General features: G+C 33.5%; 1 protein-coding gene across 1 annotated transcript in view; it reads left to right on the top strand.

Moving 5' to 3' along the window:
• LOC134527114 (beta-parvin) overlaps positions 1-13379 on the top strand; it is a 96752-nt gene that overhangs the window by 67617 nt on the left and 15756 nt on the right. The gene's annotated exons all lie outside the window — the stretch shown is intronic.

The raw sequence follows: 13379 nt of genomic DNA, 5'->3' as shown, positions 1-13379 counted from the left end.
ATTCAGTGGTTGCTTTTAAAACTCACGAGTCATGAGACAAGGCTGAGAAAACCATTAGGGCTCCACTTAGGCCTACGCTACCACCTGTGATCGAATAGTCAAGTTAAAATTGTTCTAAATAAAGTTAAAACTAGTATGGCCCGAAACACAGACGTAAAATCATTCACAACTACCGTGTTTATTTATCTCATAATCACATATTTTATACTAAAATCAAGTAGGGGGTGTGATTTTTATAAGAAAAAAAGCATTTTTGTTGATGTAAAGTTATTCATAAAAACAAAACCTGTTCATGGAAAGTACATTTATATAAAAAATATACAAATTAATTTTTTTTTTTGCTGCATGATTTTTTACTCCCCCGAAACTTAGTTAGTGTTCACAACTACCTTTCCTAAGAAAAACCCCAAAATTTACATTTTTATTATTAATACTTTCTGAAATATAGCTAATTTTCTTTTAAAAGAATGATGTAAAACCATCATTTTGGGGTATTTTTTGATAGGCCATAATTTTTGTATGTTAAGAGCTATACACCTCGTACACATATCATTGGAAAGCTCATTGAATGTATCTTTTTTTGGCTTATAGACATAGGATATTTTTTGCACTCTTCACTACTTTGTAAATTTATGAAATTAACCAAAAAATCTTTGATTTTTAGTAATTTAAAATATTAAAAAATTAATGTAGGAACTTAAGGAACAACTTGAATTTTTTTTCCTGTGATTCAACCCTATAGTCACTTTGTGTGCCAGCAAAAACATCATGATACAGTCCTACACTGTAAAAAAAATTCCTGAATATCTAAAATCTTGAAAAAATGGGATTTTCAGGGCAAAAGAAAACCTAATGTGGGACCAAATTAAAAAATCTTAACTAATATAATTTATAAAGCTCCTGAGATACTATTTTAAGGAAAAAATAATTGGTTTTAATACTAAGTTACAGAGCTTAGAATATGATGAAATATGAAAGACTACTGAAATGTTTATTTTTCAGGACAAATAAGTAGGATGTGAAATTAATAACTGAGTACTTGTTTAAAATAAAGGGGAAAGTTATTTATACAACCTGGAATGTACATATTACTTTAAAGTTTGCCTGGCACCTAGGACACTCTAAGCAGTATCTGTCTGTCTGTAGGCTTATCAGTTATGCTTGCCTTGCATGCTGAGGCATGCTTATCTGCTGATGTGCAGCAAGTCTGAGTCACAACATTAGATAGTGAATACCTAGAATTCTTGCCAGTAGACAGCCTTAGTATCAAGCTGGCAATTGTGCTGAGAGTGGAAATAACATTTTTTTCTCAGTGCTTTTTGTTCAATACAAAATTTTTTTTAATGCAGTATAAATGACCTGCAAGTTAGCCAGTGATATTGACATTTTTTTCTCAGAGATGTTTCTATGTTATTAACTGTTATTAATTTATGGAGTGATGTCATGTTAGAAGAATGGATTGTTCTGTTGGGATATTTGTTAGAGAGGTATGTAATAATCTAGCCTATAGTAGATCATCCGAACTCAAAACATTAAGTGATGTTAGTGATGAAAAAACAACTTCTAGTTTTGAGATCAGGTTGTGAAAACATAAAAAACATTTGTACGTATCATGAAAAAAAAAATATCTGGACAAATATGTATTTTCATATTCATGGAAAACGTTGTGATCCCCACCAACTTCACAAGAAAACTGTTAAACAATCTCTTCGAGAAATAACCCTCACAACTGCTACAAATTGCACTCAGGTTAGTTTGATTCCTGGTAAAGCTTTGTGCTCCAATGCTTACAAAAAGTACAAACTTCTTCACATATTTCAGGTGATGACACTGAACAACCACATGATTTGTTTGAACCAGAATGTGTTTTGGTAGAGTTAGTTAATACAGCATCTTCAGCACTTGGTGTATCTCCAGTTAAAGTACAGAAACTCTCAACGTATGCTAGACCACCTGATTTAAAAAAGGTGTCTAAGATTGCTGCAGTTGTATCTGATAAGCTACAAAAAAATTTCAATTTAGAAACATCATTACCAGATGAAGAGGACACGAACTGCAATTATTTACAATATTTAGGTGGTGAATATGAATCACTTATCGAGGAACTTAGAAAAAAGTTCAGAACTGCAGAAACTACAAAAGAGAAAGTAGAAATTCTCAGCTTATTGCCTAAAAGTTGGAGTATGAAAAAAATTCAAACTGAATTTAATGCTAATCAGTACTTAGTTTGATTGACCCATAACCTGAAAAAAAATGATGGAGTTTTGCCTGATATTTTGAGTAAAAAAGTGGGGGAAAAGTTGGTCGAGTTAACCATTGTGAAAGTGCAAACGTTTTATGAAAATGACGAGTATAGTCGTTTGATGCCCGGGAAGAAAGATTGTGTATCTGTAAGAAAAGATCATATAAAAAATAACATTCGAAAAAGACTTGTGCTAAGTAATCTCAAAGAATTGTACTCTGCATTTAAAGGTAATAGCCCCAACATTAAAATAGGATTCTCTAAATTTGCAGAGTTAGGGCCAAAAATTGTATGTTTACAGGTTCTGCTGGTACTCATTCTGTGTGTGTATGTAAAATGCACCAAAATGTTAAACTTATGCTTGCAGCTATAAAAACTTAACTTGATTACAAAGAACTTCTGAGTAAGATGGTTTGTGATTTGAATAATGAAAAGTGTATTACCTCACAGTGTGAAATGTGTCCTGGCAATGAAAAAGTTAGGGAAGTCATCATGGAAGATATTGGAGCATTTGAAATCTGTGAAGAAGTCAAATATAAACAATGGTCATCAACTGATAGATGTCAACTTCTATAACTTGTAACTACACCTGAAGAATTTTGTGATAATTTATTGGAAGGTCTTAGTGACTTAAAACTACATCATTACATATCAAAACAACAATCTCAGTATCTTGCGAAAGCATTAGACACCGTTAACCATGATATTTTATTCAGTAAACTTGCTAAATTTGGTTTATGTGGCAATTTTGTAACCTTGTTTTCCGACTACCTTCATAATAGATGCTTTTTTGTTTCCATCAACAACAGTTATTCTAAATATTTTAAAGTTCCATCTGGGGTCCTGCAGGGTGGCACTCTCTCTCCATTACTTTTCAATATTTTCATAGATGATATTACATTTGTACCTAAACATTCGAGTGGTGTATTGTTTGCCGATGATTTTAAAATTTCCAGAAGTATTAACTCTATCAATGACTGCATGTTACTTGAAATTGATATACATGAAATTAATAGTTCGTGCTTATTAAATTTACACAAGTAAAACAAAAATTATCTCCTTCACAAGGAAATATCATCATGTAAAATACGATTATGTTCTTAACAATAAAATAATCCCAATCACTTCTTCTATAAAAGATTTAGGTATACTACTTGACTCAAAATTATATTTTCACTTGCATGTAAATTACTTTGTTACTAGTTCCAATAGAACATTAGCATTAATCAAATATATTACTTTCTACGCTACAAACAGTGACACTCTTCTTTGTCTTTATTTATCACTTTTTAGATCTAAGTTAAAATATTGTTCAGCTATTTGGAATTCAATTAATGCTTCTGATAGTAATAAATTAGAATCTATTCAGAATAAATTTTATAAAATAATAAAACTTAAAAACTTCTCTCAGCTTACAATAGATTCACTTTATGAACGCTGTATCTATCTGGATTATGTATTTATTTAAAACTGTTACTGTTCAAAATTGAATTGTAAGTACATTCTTGATAATACTGGCATTAGAATTCCCCAATTTAACAGTCGTTTAACATCTACCCTATGTACATACCATAAAAAGAATTATTTCGTAATTAAATCATTTCTAATTTCAATAAAATTGATAATCTTAATCTGCAAAAGTGTAGCTATATAGTGTAATTTAGAATTTTGTTTTGGTTTACATAAGCCTATAATATGTGTTATTTTCTTATCAAATTTATTACAATGTCGGCAATTAGTAATTTCATTATAATGTCTATGTTTTGTAATTCTTTTTATGCGTTTTATATTTTGATGTTTATCTTTAATAGTTATATTTTCAACTTTATTTATTTGTATTTTGTTTGTATTTTTTATATGTTGTCCTTGTATATATGTGTCGTGCCCACCGCTTAAGCCCTCAGCTGTTGGTGGGCATGTTACAACATTAATAAATAAATAAATCCCTAAAAGAAAACCTTCAAGAAAATGAGTGTATTATCATGTGTGACTTCTCAGAAAACTTTACATTTGTAAAGCAAGACGAGATCCAAAGTTACCATTGGGTTAACTCTCAAGCCACTCTTCACCCTATTGTCCTGTATTTCAAGTCTGCAGGTAAACTGGAAAGTGAAAGTTATTGTGTAATTAGTGATTCATTAGAACATAGCATTGTTGCCTTTTATTGTTTTCAGAGGATTATCCTGCAGCACATAGTCATCACACATTGGCATGGTTAAAATCTTTTACTTTTCAAATGGCTCTGCAGCACAATATAAGAATAAGAAAAACTTTATCAGTCTTTGTCACCATGAAATAGACTTCGGTTTGAAAGCAGAATGGAATTTCTTTGCTACTTCTCACGGCAAAGGTCCATGTGATGGAGTTGGGGGTACAGTGAAGCGGTTGGTGACTAACGCAAGTCTTCAGCGTACACTAACTAATCACATTGCAATTCCTATAGAAATGTATAATTTTTGTAAATCACAAATCAAAGGAATCACTTTCTTTTACTGCACTGAAGACAATTTAAAAGAAGCCAACAAATTTCTTCAGCCTCGTTTTGACAATGCTATTGCAGTTGGAAAACAAGAACCTTGCACAGTTTTGTACCTGTGGATAGATTCAGTCTTAAAGTCAAAAGACATCCATATCAACCAAATTTAAAATAGTGCCCATCAACAAAGAAATTCCTCACATTGTACCTGATGTAAATGATTATGTTTGTTGTGTTTACAATAACAATTGATGACTAGGACTTGTAACAGAAATTGCTGTGTTTAACATGGATCAAGAGCTACAAATACAATTCTTCCACCCCCATGGCCCAGGAACTTCTTACAGACTTTCATCAAGTGACACTGTGGAGGAAGAAGGAGCACATTCTCAGAATACTCTCCCCACTGGAGCTTACAACTGCTACAGGAAGAACACATAACATCAGCGCATAAATGAGTCTCTGCTTATCTCAACTTTTCGCCAAGTCTCCTTAAATATTTTAAAACAGGTATTCAACATTTAATTTAATGTTATTTCTCTTTACTTAGCAATGAACATTTGAACCTTTATTTTAAACAGATACTCAATTATTAATTTCGCATCCTACTTCTTTGTACTGAAAAATAAACGTTTCAGTAGTCGTTCATATTTCATCATATTCTAAGCTCTGTAACTTTTTTGGTACTCAAAGTATCAAAACAAACTATCTTTTTTTCTTAAAATAGTATCTCAGGAGCTTTATAAATCATATTCGTTTAGATTTTTTAAGTTGGTCCCACATAAGGTTTTTTTGCCCTGAAAATCCCATATTTTCAAAATTTTTGATTTTCAGGAATTTTTTTTACAGTGTAGGATTGAGTATCATGATGTTTTTGCTGTCACAAAAAATTGCCATAGGGATGAATCACAGGAAAAAAATTCAAGTTGTTCCTCAACGTCCTACATTCAATTTTTTATATTTAAAATGACTGAAAATCAAAGATTTTTTGGTTAGTTTCATAAATTTACAGAGTAGTGAAGAATGAAAAAAAAAATTTCTTATGTCAATAAGCAAAAAAAAAAGTACATTCAGTAAACTTTCCATATGTGTATAAGGTGTATAGCTCTTAACACAAAAAAGTTATGGCCTATCAAAAAAATACCTAAAAATGATGGTTTTACACTATACTTCTAAAAGAAAATTAGCTATATTTCAGAAAGTATTAATAATAAAAATGTAAAAATTTGGGGTTTTTCTTAGGAAAGGTAGTTGTGAACACTAAGTTTTGGGGGAATAAAAATTCATGCAGCAACACATATTTGTATATGTCTCGTGGAATGAATGACCCATAGGTTATAAAAGCATGCTAACAATTTTATAAGTAATGCAACAGAAATATATTTTGCTCAACTTCAAACAGAAAAACAAAAACTTTGACTCGAATCTGAGCCGGAAATCACATAACCATCTTAGTACACAGTGACCACGAAAGAGTGCGAGCTATCAAATGTAGTTGCGCTCTGCATGAAATTGGCAAGCCATTAATATTGATATTCCGCTATGTGCACCTACACTATACGGACATCAATGTAATGATGCTAACTAGCTACATTTTTATAAGTGATACACAGCGGTGACAATGACGAACAAATAAAGGTTATAAAGTTATAATGTTTGAAAAGTCTTTAAAAGAAAATTTACATATCAGGCAATTTCGTATTTCTTTTAATTAAATAAGTAAGGGGTAATATCCGAACAATAAATAGATTTAAACTTAAAATACATTGTTATGTAGGGGAAAAAGTACAGTGTTTTATCGCATAATCGTCTCACATTTTATACTAAAATCAATTTTGAAAATTAGGGGTGCAATATTTATGTGGAAAAAAAAATATAATTGTTAGGTAAAGTTATTCTTAAAAACAAAACCCATTGATGGAAAGTAAACTTATTTAAAAAGTGGAGTATACAAGAGCACGCCAAACAATTTAAATTAATAAGTCATGCAACAAAAAGTTTCTTCAACTTTAAATAGAAAAACAAAATCTGTGACCCGAATGTGAGCCTGAACTAACCCATAACTATCGTCATAGTACACACTTACCACGAAAGAGTGCGGGATATCAAATGTAGTTAACTCGGCACTCGACAGAGCACCTGCCTTAAATGCAATCGGCGAGATATCAATATTGATATTCAACTACGTGTGCGCGCTCTATACAGGAAGCAACATAACCAAACATGAATGATGCCAACTAGCGCTGGCTACATTTTTATAAGTGGTACACCACGACGACACAAATGAACAGATAAAGGTTATAACGTTTGAAAATGTCTTTAAAAGAAAATTTCCACATCAGACAACTTCGTATTTCCGTTAATTAAATAAGTAAGTGTTAATGTCCAAATAAATGTTAGATTTATACTTTAGAATACATAGTTTTTTACGGAAAAAGTACCTACACAATGCGCTTGGAATCTAATGCTGGACCAAAAACATCATGCTACGTTTACGCGAGAGGTTTTTTTATCCAAATTTTGACACCCTAAAATATTGATTATGGCAATTTTTTGCATGCGACGATAATGCGATAAAAGAGGGTATATTGAGGACATCTTAATTGGAAACACATAATGTATACCTTATTGAGAAAAGGGCAGGACCTAAACATTTGACCATATTGGATGGGGAATAATATTTTGCAGTTCTTAAACGTGTATTGTAATTACCAAACTGTCTGACAGCAACTTGAAAACTGATTGCTGTTTGCGATGCTTTATCATTAGAGACAGGTGTTTTTCGTGATGCGCGAAATCACGAAATATTAACAAAATTAATATACATAAACTTAATAACACGAAATTATCAATTACTTAGAGAAATTACGAAAAAAAAAAATTAAGAAAAAACACACTGAAAATAGCTAAACGTCCGTATTTTGATGACTCGATAACAGCAGTCGATTATAATCAATTTTTAACGAGTTTCGATAGTCTAGGAAGTCGTTTTCGTGTTGCGCTATCGCCTCGCCAGAGTCGCCACTCGCCACAGTTTGTTAAAATGGCGTTTATGTAATAAAATGTTTTTGCTCTGTTTCTTTTTTGTAAAATGTTGATTTTAAAATGGTTGTGACAGTATTTGACAGGGTGGCGGGGTTTGTGAGCCAAGGATTCTATGTCTTTAACAAAGTGCAAAAAATTCTCATGTGCAAGTACAACGATAGAATAGAGTGGCAACGGAAAGACACGTCCTTGAAACACATAAAAAACAGTGCCTCACATAACAAAAACAAGGAAAGTCAACAATCCGGTCCAAAAAGGCAAGGTTCGCTGGAATCAGCCTTGTTGATGGCAAAAAATGCAAAATTTTACAAGAATGAGTTCATTATGTCAACTAGAGCTTTTATCGAAGCGAACATCCCGATTGAAAAACTGGATGACCCGAAACTTTGTCAATGGATGCATAAGTACATTGCAGGTGCTAAAGCGTACAATATTTTAACAGTTTTGTGCATTCTTAAGCAGATAAACAGAACGTTACGATAATAAATTTTGTTAGGCCTACCTACTCTTGAAATATTCATATAGCTGCGAGTCATGTTTTTTGCAGCACTTATTGGAAAAAGTGGATATAACCTAGCCACAGGTAAAAATATACGTAACTTATTTATTTTTCGGTTAGGACTTGAGGTTTTTTTTTTGTTAGTAAACTTTTTAAAACAGTTTCCAGTACTGTGCTTTGTAACATGTTTAGGCCTAGTAAATATATGCATTTTTTAAAACCTAAACAATGCAGACAAAGTGTGTAGTTCGACTCTTAAATGACATATTAAACACATTCACGTAGAACTTATATTTATAAACCTCATATTGCAGTTTTAAAATCAACGAAATTTTTGATGAAACAACCGATAAAATAGCGAAAAATACACCGAAATAATCTCGTAAAAAGTAACGAAATTGTGCAAATTTTTTCACCAAAAACACTTGTCTCTATTTATCATGTCATGCTTACTACCTACACAAAATGCTCTAAGTTCAACAGCGGGAACAAAAACATCATGCAACGTTTATGCAAGAATTGTTTTATAAATTTTGTTGCCCTAAAATAATGAGCGACGATTATGAGATAAAACACGGTACCTTAGTGATGGATCAAGTCACAATTTCCTTGAAACTGAATCTAGGTCTCAAGGGTCAAAACTAAAATAATTTTCAAGAAACTAAGAATACTATGGTGTTGAAACATTTAACCCTTTAAATGAATTATTCATTAAGTAAGTGTTTAGAATCAATACATATTGTAATTTTTTTAATATACTTAAATGTTAAAGTTCAATATCTTGGGGAGTAGTAACATGATAGGTTTGAAGACAAAATTTATATTGTTACGTACGTGAGGGGCAAGAGTGTGACATGCGCCAGATACCCTGGCGCCTGGCAAGGCCCGCATGGTCACTGACATAACCGTATACCATCAGGGATTATAGCGGCCTGGCCTCACCCCCCTTTCCTGGCCACCGCACCGTCCTTCCTCGGAACTTTTATTTATATTTTAGTGGCCTGGGAATTCCGAGGGCCACTGTGTGGGGTGGCGTGAATGACATGACACTATTGTCGGGTCGGCCCGGGATGATGCGACATGTCAGAACTACTTCAGTTGGTTCCAGAAAGACTGCCAAGGGTATAAAAGTGACAACGCCAGCCTCCGTAAGAATACCAAGAGTGTAGTGAAATAAAGTGCAAGTTCTGCGAGGAGGACGTAAGACCCTCCTTGCGAGCGATACGACTCAGAGCGATGGAACCGTACATGTGTGGCCTAGTGGCATGAGACTGTGTGTGTGGAGAGGTATGAGATAAGGGAGGAACCACTCTTGAGCTTAGCTCCAGTGAGGAGTGTGAACTGTGGCCTTGACAGTTTTTTAGCGATTTGTGAACAGATATTGTGTGTGGTGACTTTATTAGTACTGTAAATATTATTTGTAAATAAAACTATATAAAAATAAATTAAGCTATCCTTACTAGAACTGTACCGATACGAATTAGCAGAAGCCAATTTTGCTGATTTTTAGTTTAATTGGCATTTCTGCTGATTCACAATACACGTGTTAATTTTCAGCCTATATTATTGAAAAATGAAAGTGCCTGTCATAACATAAAATTCTACCAGTACCCTTTTCACTTTTTGTGCTACTACGAACTTTGAACTCACATAATTTCTTAGCTAAGTGTGCCAGCCATACATATCAAACTGAAACATCCTATGTTTTAATATTCTTGAATCTAATGCTTCGTAAATAAATACATATGTCACGAGCACGGTAAAGTTGGATAGAACAAATCTTTCTTTATTTAGAGCTTGGCTACCACTATAAACAATGGAAAATACCACCTTCTCTAACTGCAAAGAAATGTTAATAATATTGTGACGGAGAAATTTTTAAATTAACTAACGTACTGTTCTTAAAATTTAATAAGAAAATAATAACCAAATAATATAGGACTTCACAAAACATAAACTTTTACTGTTTCCTAAGCAAAGTGACCGAGTGAAACACATTCCAAATAAATTTTCGGTACCGTAAATTTTCCCCGCCACACGCATTAAGATTGTATTGGAATTCCAGTTACTGAATTTTAAACATGTGCAAAGTCTCGTTGCACATTTAATATTCATTTTTTTTAAAACTTGGTATTTTGTGAATCAATTTGTTTCATAGTTACCTATTATTAAATAGTCTTATTTTATATAACTATATATTAAATAACTAAATTTTCCAGCCTCCATTATTAAATTCATGTTTCAATAAGCAACTAATGGTTCTTCAACAAACGAATGAAAATAAGCTGAAACTATCTTGCTATAGATATGCTGTTTTTTTACTTATTTCCGACATTGATAATACTTTAGTTAATTATTAGTTTAAAATTTCATTCATTTATTCAAAACCCTGCTAGACTTTATTGAAAGTTTTTATAATTGTATTATGAAATGTATCTTTTCACACTTTAGAAGAAACAACCCCATACCTGCCAACCCTCCCGCTTTAGGCGGGAGTCTCCCGCTTTTGTGTGTAGCCTCCCGCCTTCCCACTTTTGCTTCCTTTTGCTTAGCGGCACTAGAAATGGCCGATATCAGGTTTCAAGGTTATGTTTCTCCATGTGCTAGGCGCTGCGCTGTGGCGCTCGCACAGCTGTCTCACAGCTCGGCGATCAGTAACGTTCGTCTCTCTTCGGCTAGAACACGAAGGGCTTAGCCAACCCGTAATCAGCGCTTAAAATAATTCGCCAATAGAAATCTTGCATTCTTGACCTTCTTACATGCTTTGTGCAGCTTGGGTTTTTTTTTTTAGTTGGTCATCTATTGTAGTTCATGTCGTGATAAATATCAAATTGTTTACAAAATTAATTGCACGGCGAATTAGTTTATGAAATGAATTACGCGGTTAAAGCAGCAAGTAAGGTTCCATACCTCAAGTAACATGGCAGAAAAGAAAGGGACTAAATACTTGACTGTATACAAGAAAGCTTACAGTGACGAGTTTCCTTGTATTTTAACTTCCAGAAAAGATCATTTTGCTTTTTGTTCGCTGTGTCGTTGTGACTTTGCTGTATCGCATGGGGGAAGGTGGGACATCGTGAAACACATCCAAACCAAGAAACATCAAGATAATGTACGCTGTGTTGATGCAAACAAGAAGTTAAGCTTTTGTGGCAGTGCAAGCCGGCAAGAAGAAAGTGATATGAATGCCGAGTGCTTGTTTACGTGTTTTGTTTTAGAACACAATCTCCCTGTTAGTTGTTCAGATCATGCTGGGTTGTTGTTTCGCAAAATGTTCCCTGATAGCGCTATAGCTCAACAATTTGGCTGTGCACGTACAAAAACGTCAGCAATTATATCTGAAATGGCAAAAACGGTAGAAGAAAAACTTGTGCAGACGTTAAAAAACGGTGCATTCTCTGTGGCGACAGATGGGAGTAACGATAGCGATTCAAAATTATACCCCGTTGTTGTAAGTTATTACAGCAGTGAAGCAGGTAATGTGGAAAGTTCAGTGCTTTGTGTACCTGTACTGTCTGGCGACTCTACTGGAGTGTTAATTTTGCAGCATTGGTCATACAGTCTTTGAGGTCACGGAATATTAAACTTCAAAATTGCATATCATTCAGCACAGATAATGCTCCTGTAATGATAGGCTTGAAAAACGGGGCAGCAGCACACTTAAAAAAATAAATGCCCAATTTTTTTGTTGTGGGTTGTGCTTATCATTTAATCAATTTGGCTGCAGAAAAGGCAGCAGCAATTCTTCCTTGCAAAGTTGATGAGATATTAGTAGATATTTATTTTTATCTTGAAAAAAGTGCAAAAAGGAAAGATAAGTTAAAAGAATTTCAAGTATTGCATGACACAGATGTAAAAAAAATGTTAAAACATGTTTGCACTTGCTGGCTCTCGCTAGGGAAATGTTTGTCAAGAATGCTGCAACAGTGGGATCCCCTAGCTAGTTATTTCAATTTTGAGGTTAAGTCTTCACGTCCACATGAGAAGTCTGGACAATTAGATTCGTACAGGATACCAAAAATGTCCAAAGCTGCCTCTTCTGATAGCCAAACTTCAGTTAAATGTTCTAGCTTGAAACAAAGTTCTGAATCACCAGTTCCAGAGTCAAAAGTAACAAAATTCCACCCTGCACAAAAAAGTGGAAATAGTTCATGTAATCTTTCAAGAGAAGAGAGATTATTGATGTTCCTTACACGGCAACTAAATAAATTGTTTTGTCTGTTCCTTCAGAATACATTGCCAGTATTTTAAAAACCAAATGTGGTTTTGCAATCACAGAAACCACAAATTCACTTGTTACGCTGTATTCTAATAGAATTGTTCAAAGATGTCATTACAAGATTTGTGAAACCTACTGTTGTTAAAAACTCTTCATCATTGTTGGAGGTTGACTATCACAAGGGAATGAACCAAAAAGAAGATAATGACATTACAATTGGAAATTCTACTTCTAGGGCAGTGTGTGACCTTAAACCTGAAGAAAAGTCAATTTTTTACTCGTCTGTTAGGGCGTATTTTGTACATGCATGTGATTACATGCTTCACAAATTTCCCTTCAATGATAAAGTTTTAATCAATACTGAGGTAGCCCACATGAATAATGTTTGTAATGCATCATTCTCCAGTTTGACATTTTTTGTAAATAAAATTCCATCCATGTTAAGTTATGAAGACCAGGTTTTAGATTCTGCCATTGATGATTTGCAGTCGGAGTTTTGTCAGTTTCAACTTGAAGATCTTGATCAAGAAAGAAGAAAGGATTGATATTCAGTGGAGTTTGGTGGGAAAAATTAAAAGTGCATCTGGAAGTTTGAAGTATGAAAAACTGTCTAAGGTTATTCTGGCAATTTTGACAATTCCCCACAACAATGCTGAATCTGAGAGAATATTCAGCCAGGTACGAAAGTCAAGGACACAGTTTAGGTCATCCATGTCTAATGAGACATTAGACAGATTGATGGTGGTAAAATCAAGGCAACAGGGATGCTGCTATGAACAACAATTTGACTCTGCTTTCCTGAAGAAAGCTAAATCTGCAACCAGAGAAAGCTTGAAGAAGTAATTTATCAGCCAAGTTAAAACTACCTGTAAGTAACTAAGAGTTATATTATCTAAAT

The sequence above is a fragment of the Bacillus rossius genome, chromosome 1 (assembly GCF_032445375.1).
Source record: "Bacillus rossius redtenbacheri isolate Brsri chromosome 1, Brsri_v3, whole genome shotgun sequence".
Taxonomy (NCBI): Eukaryota; Metazoa; Arthropoda; class Insecta; order Phasmatodea; family Bacillidae; genus Bacillus; species Bacillus rossius.
The sequence above is the reverse complement of the archived record's forward strand: the minus strand, read 5'-3'. Positions and strand labels throughout refer to the sequence as shown.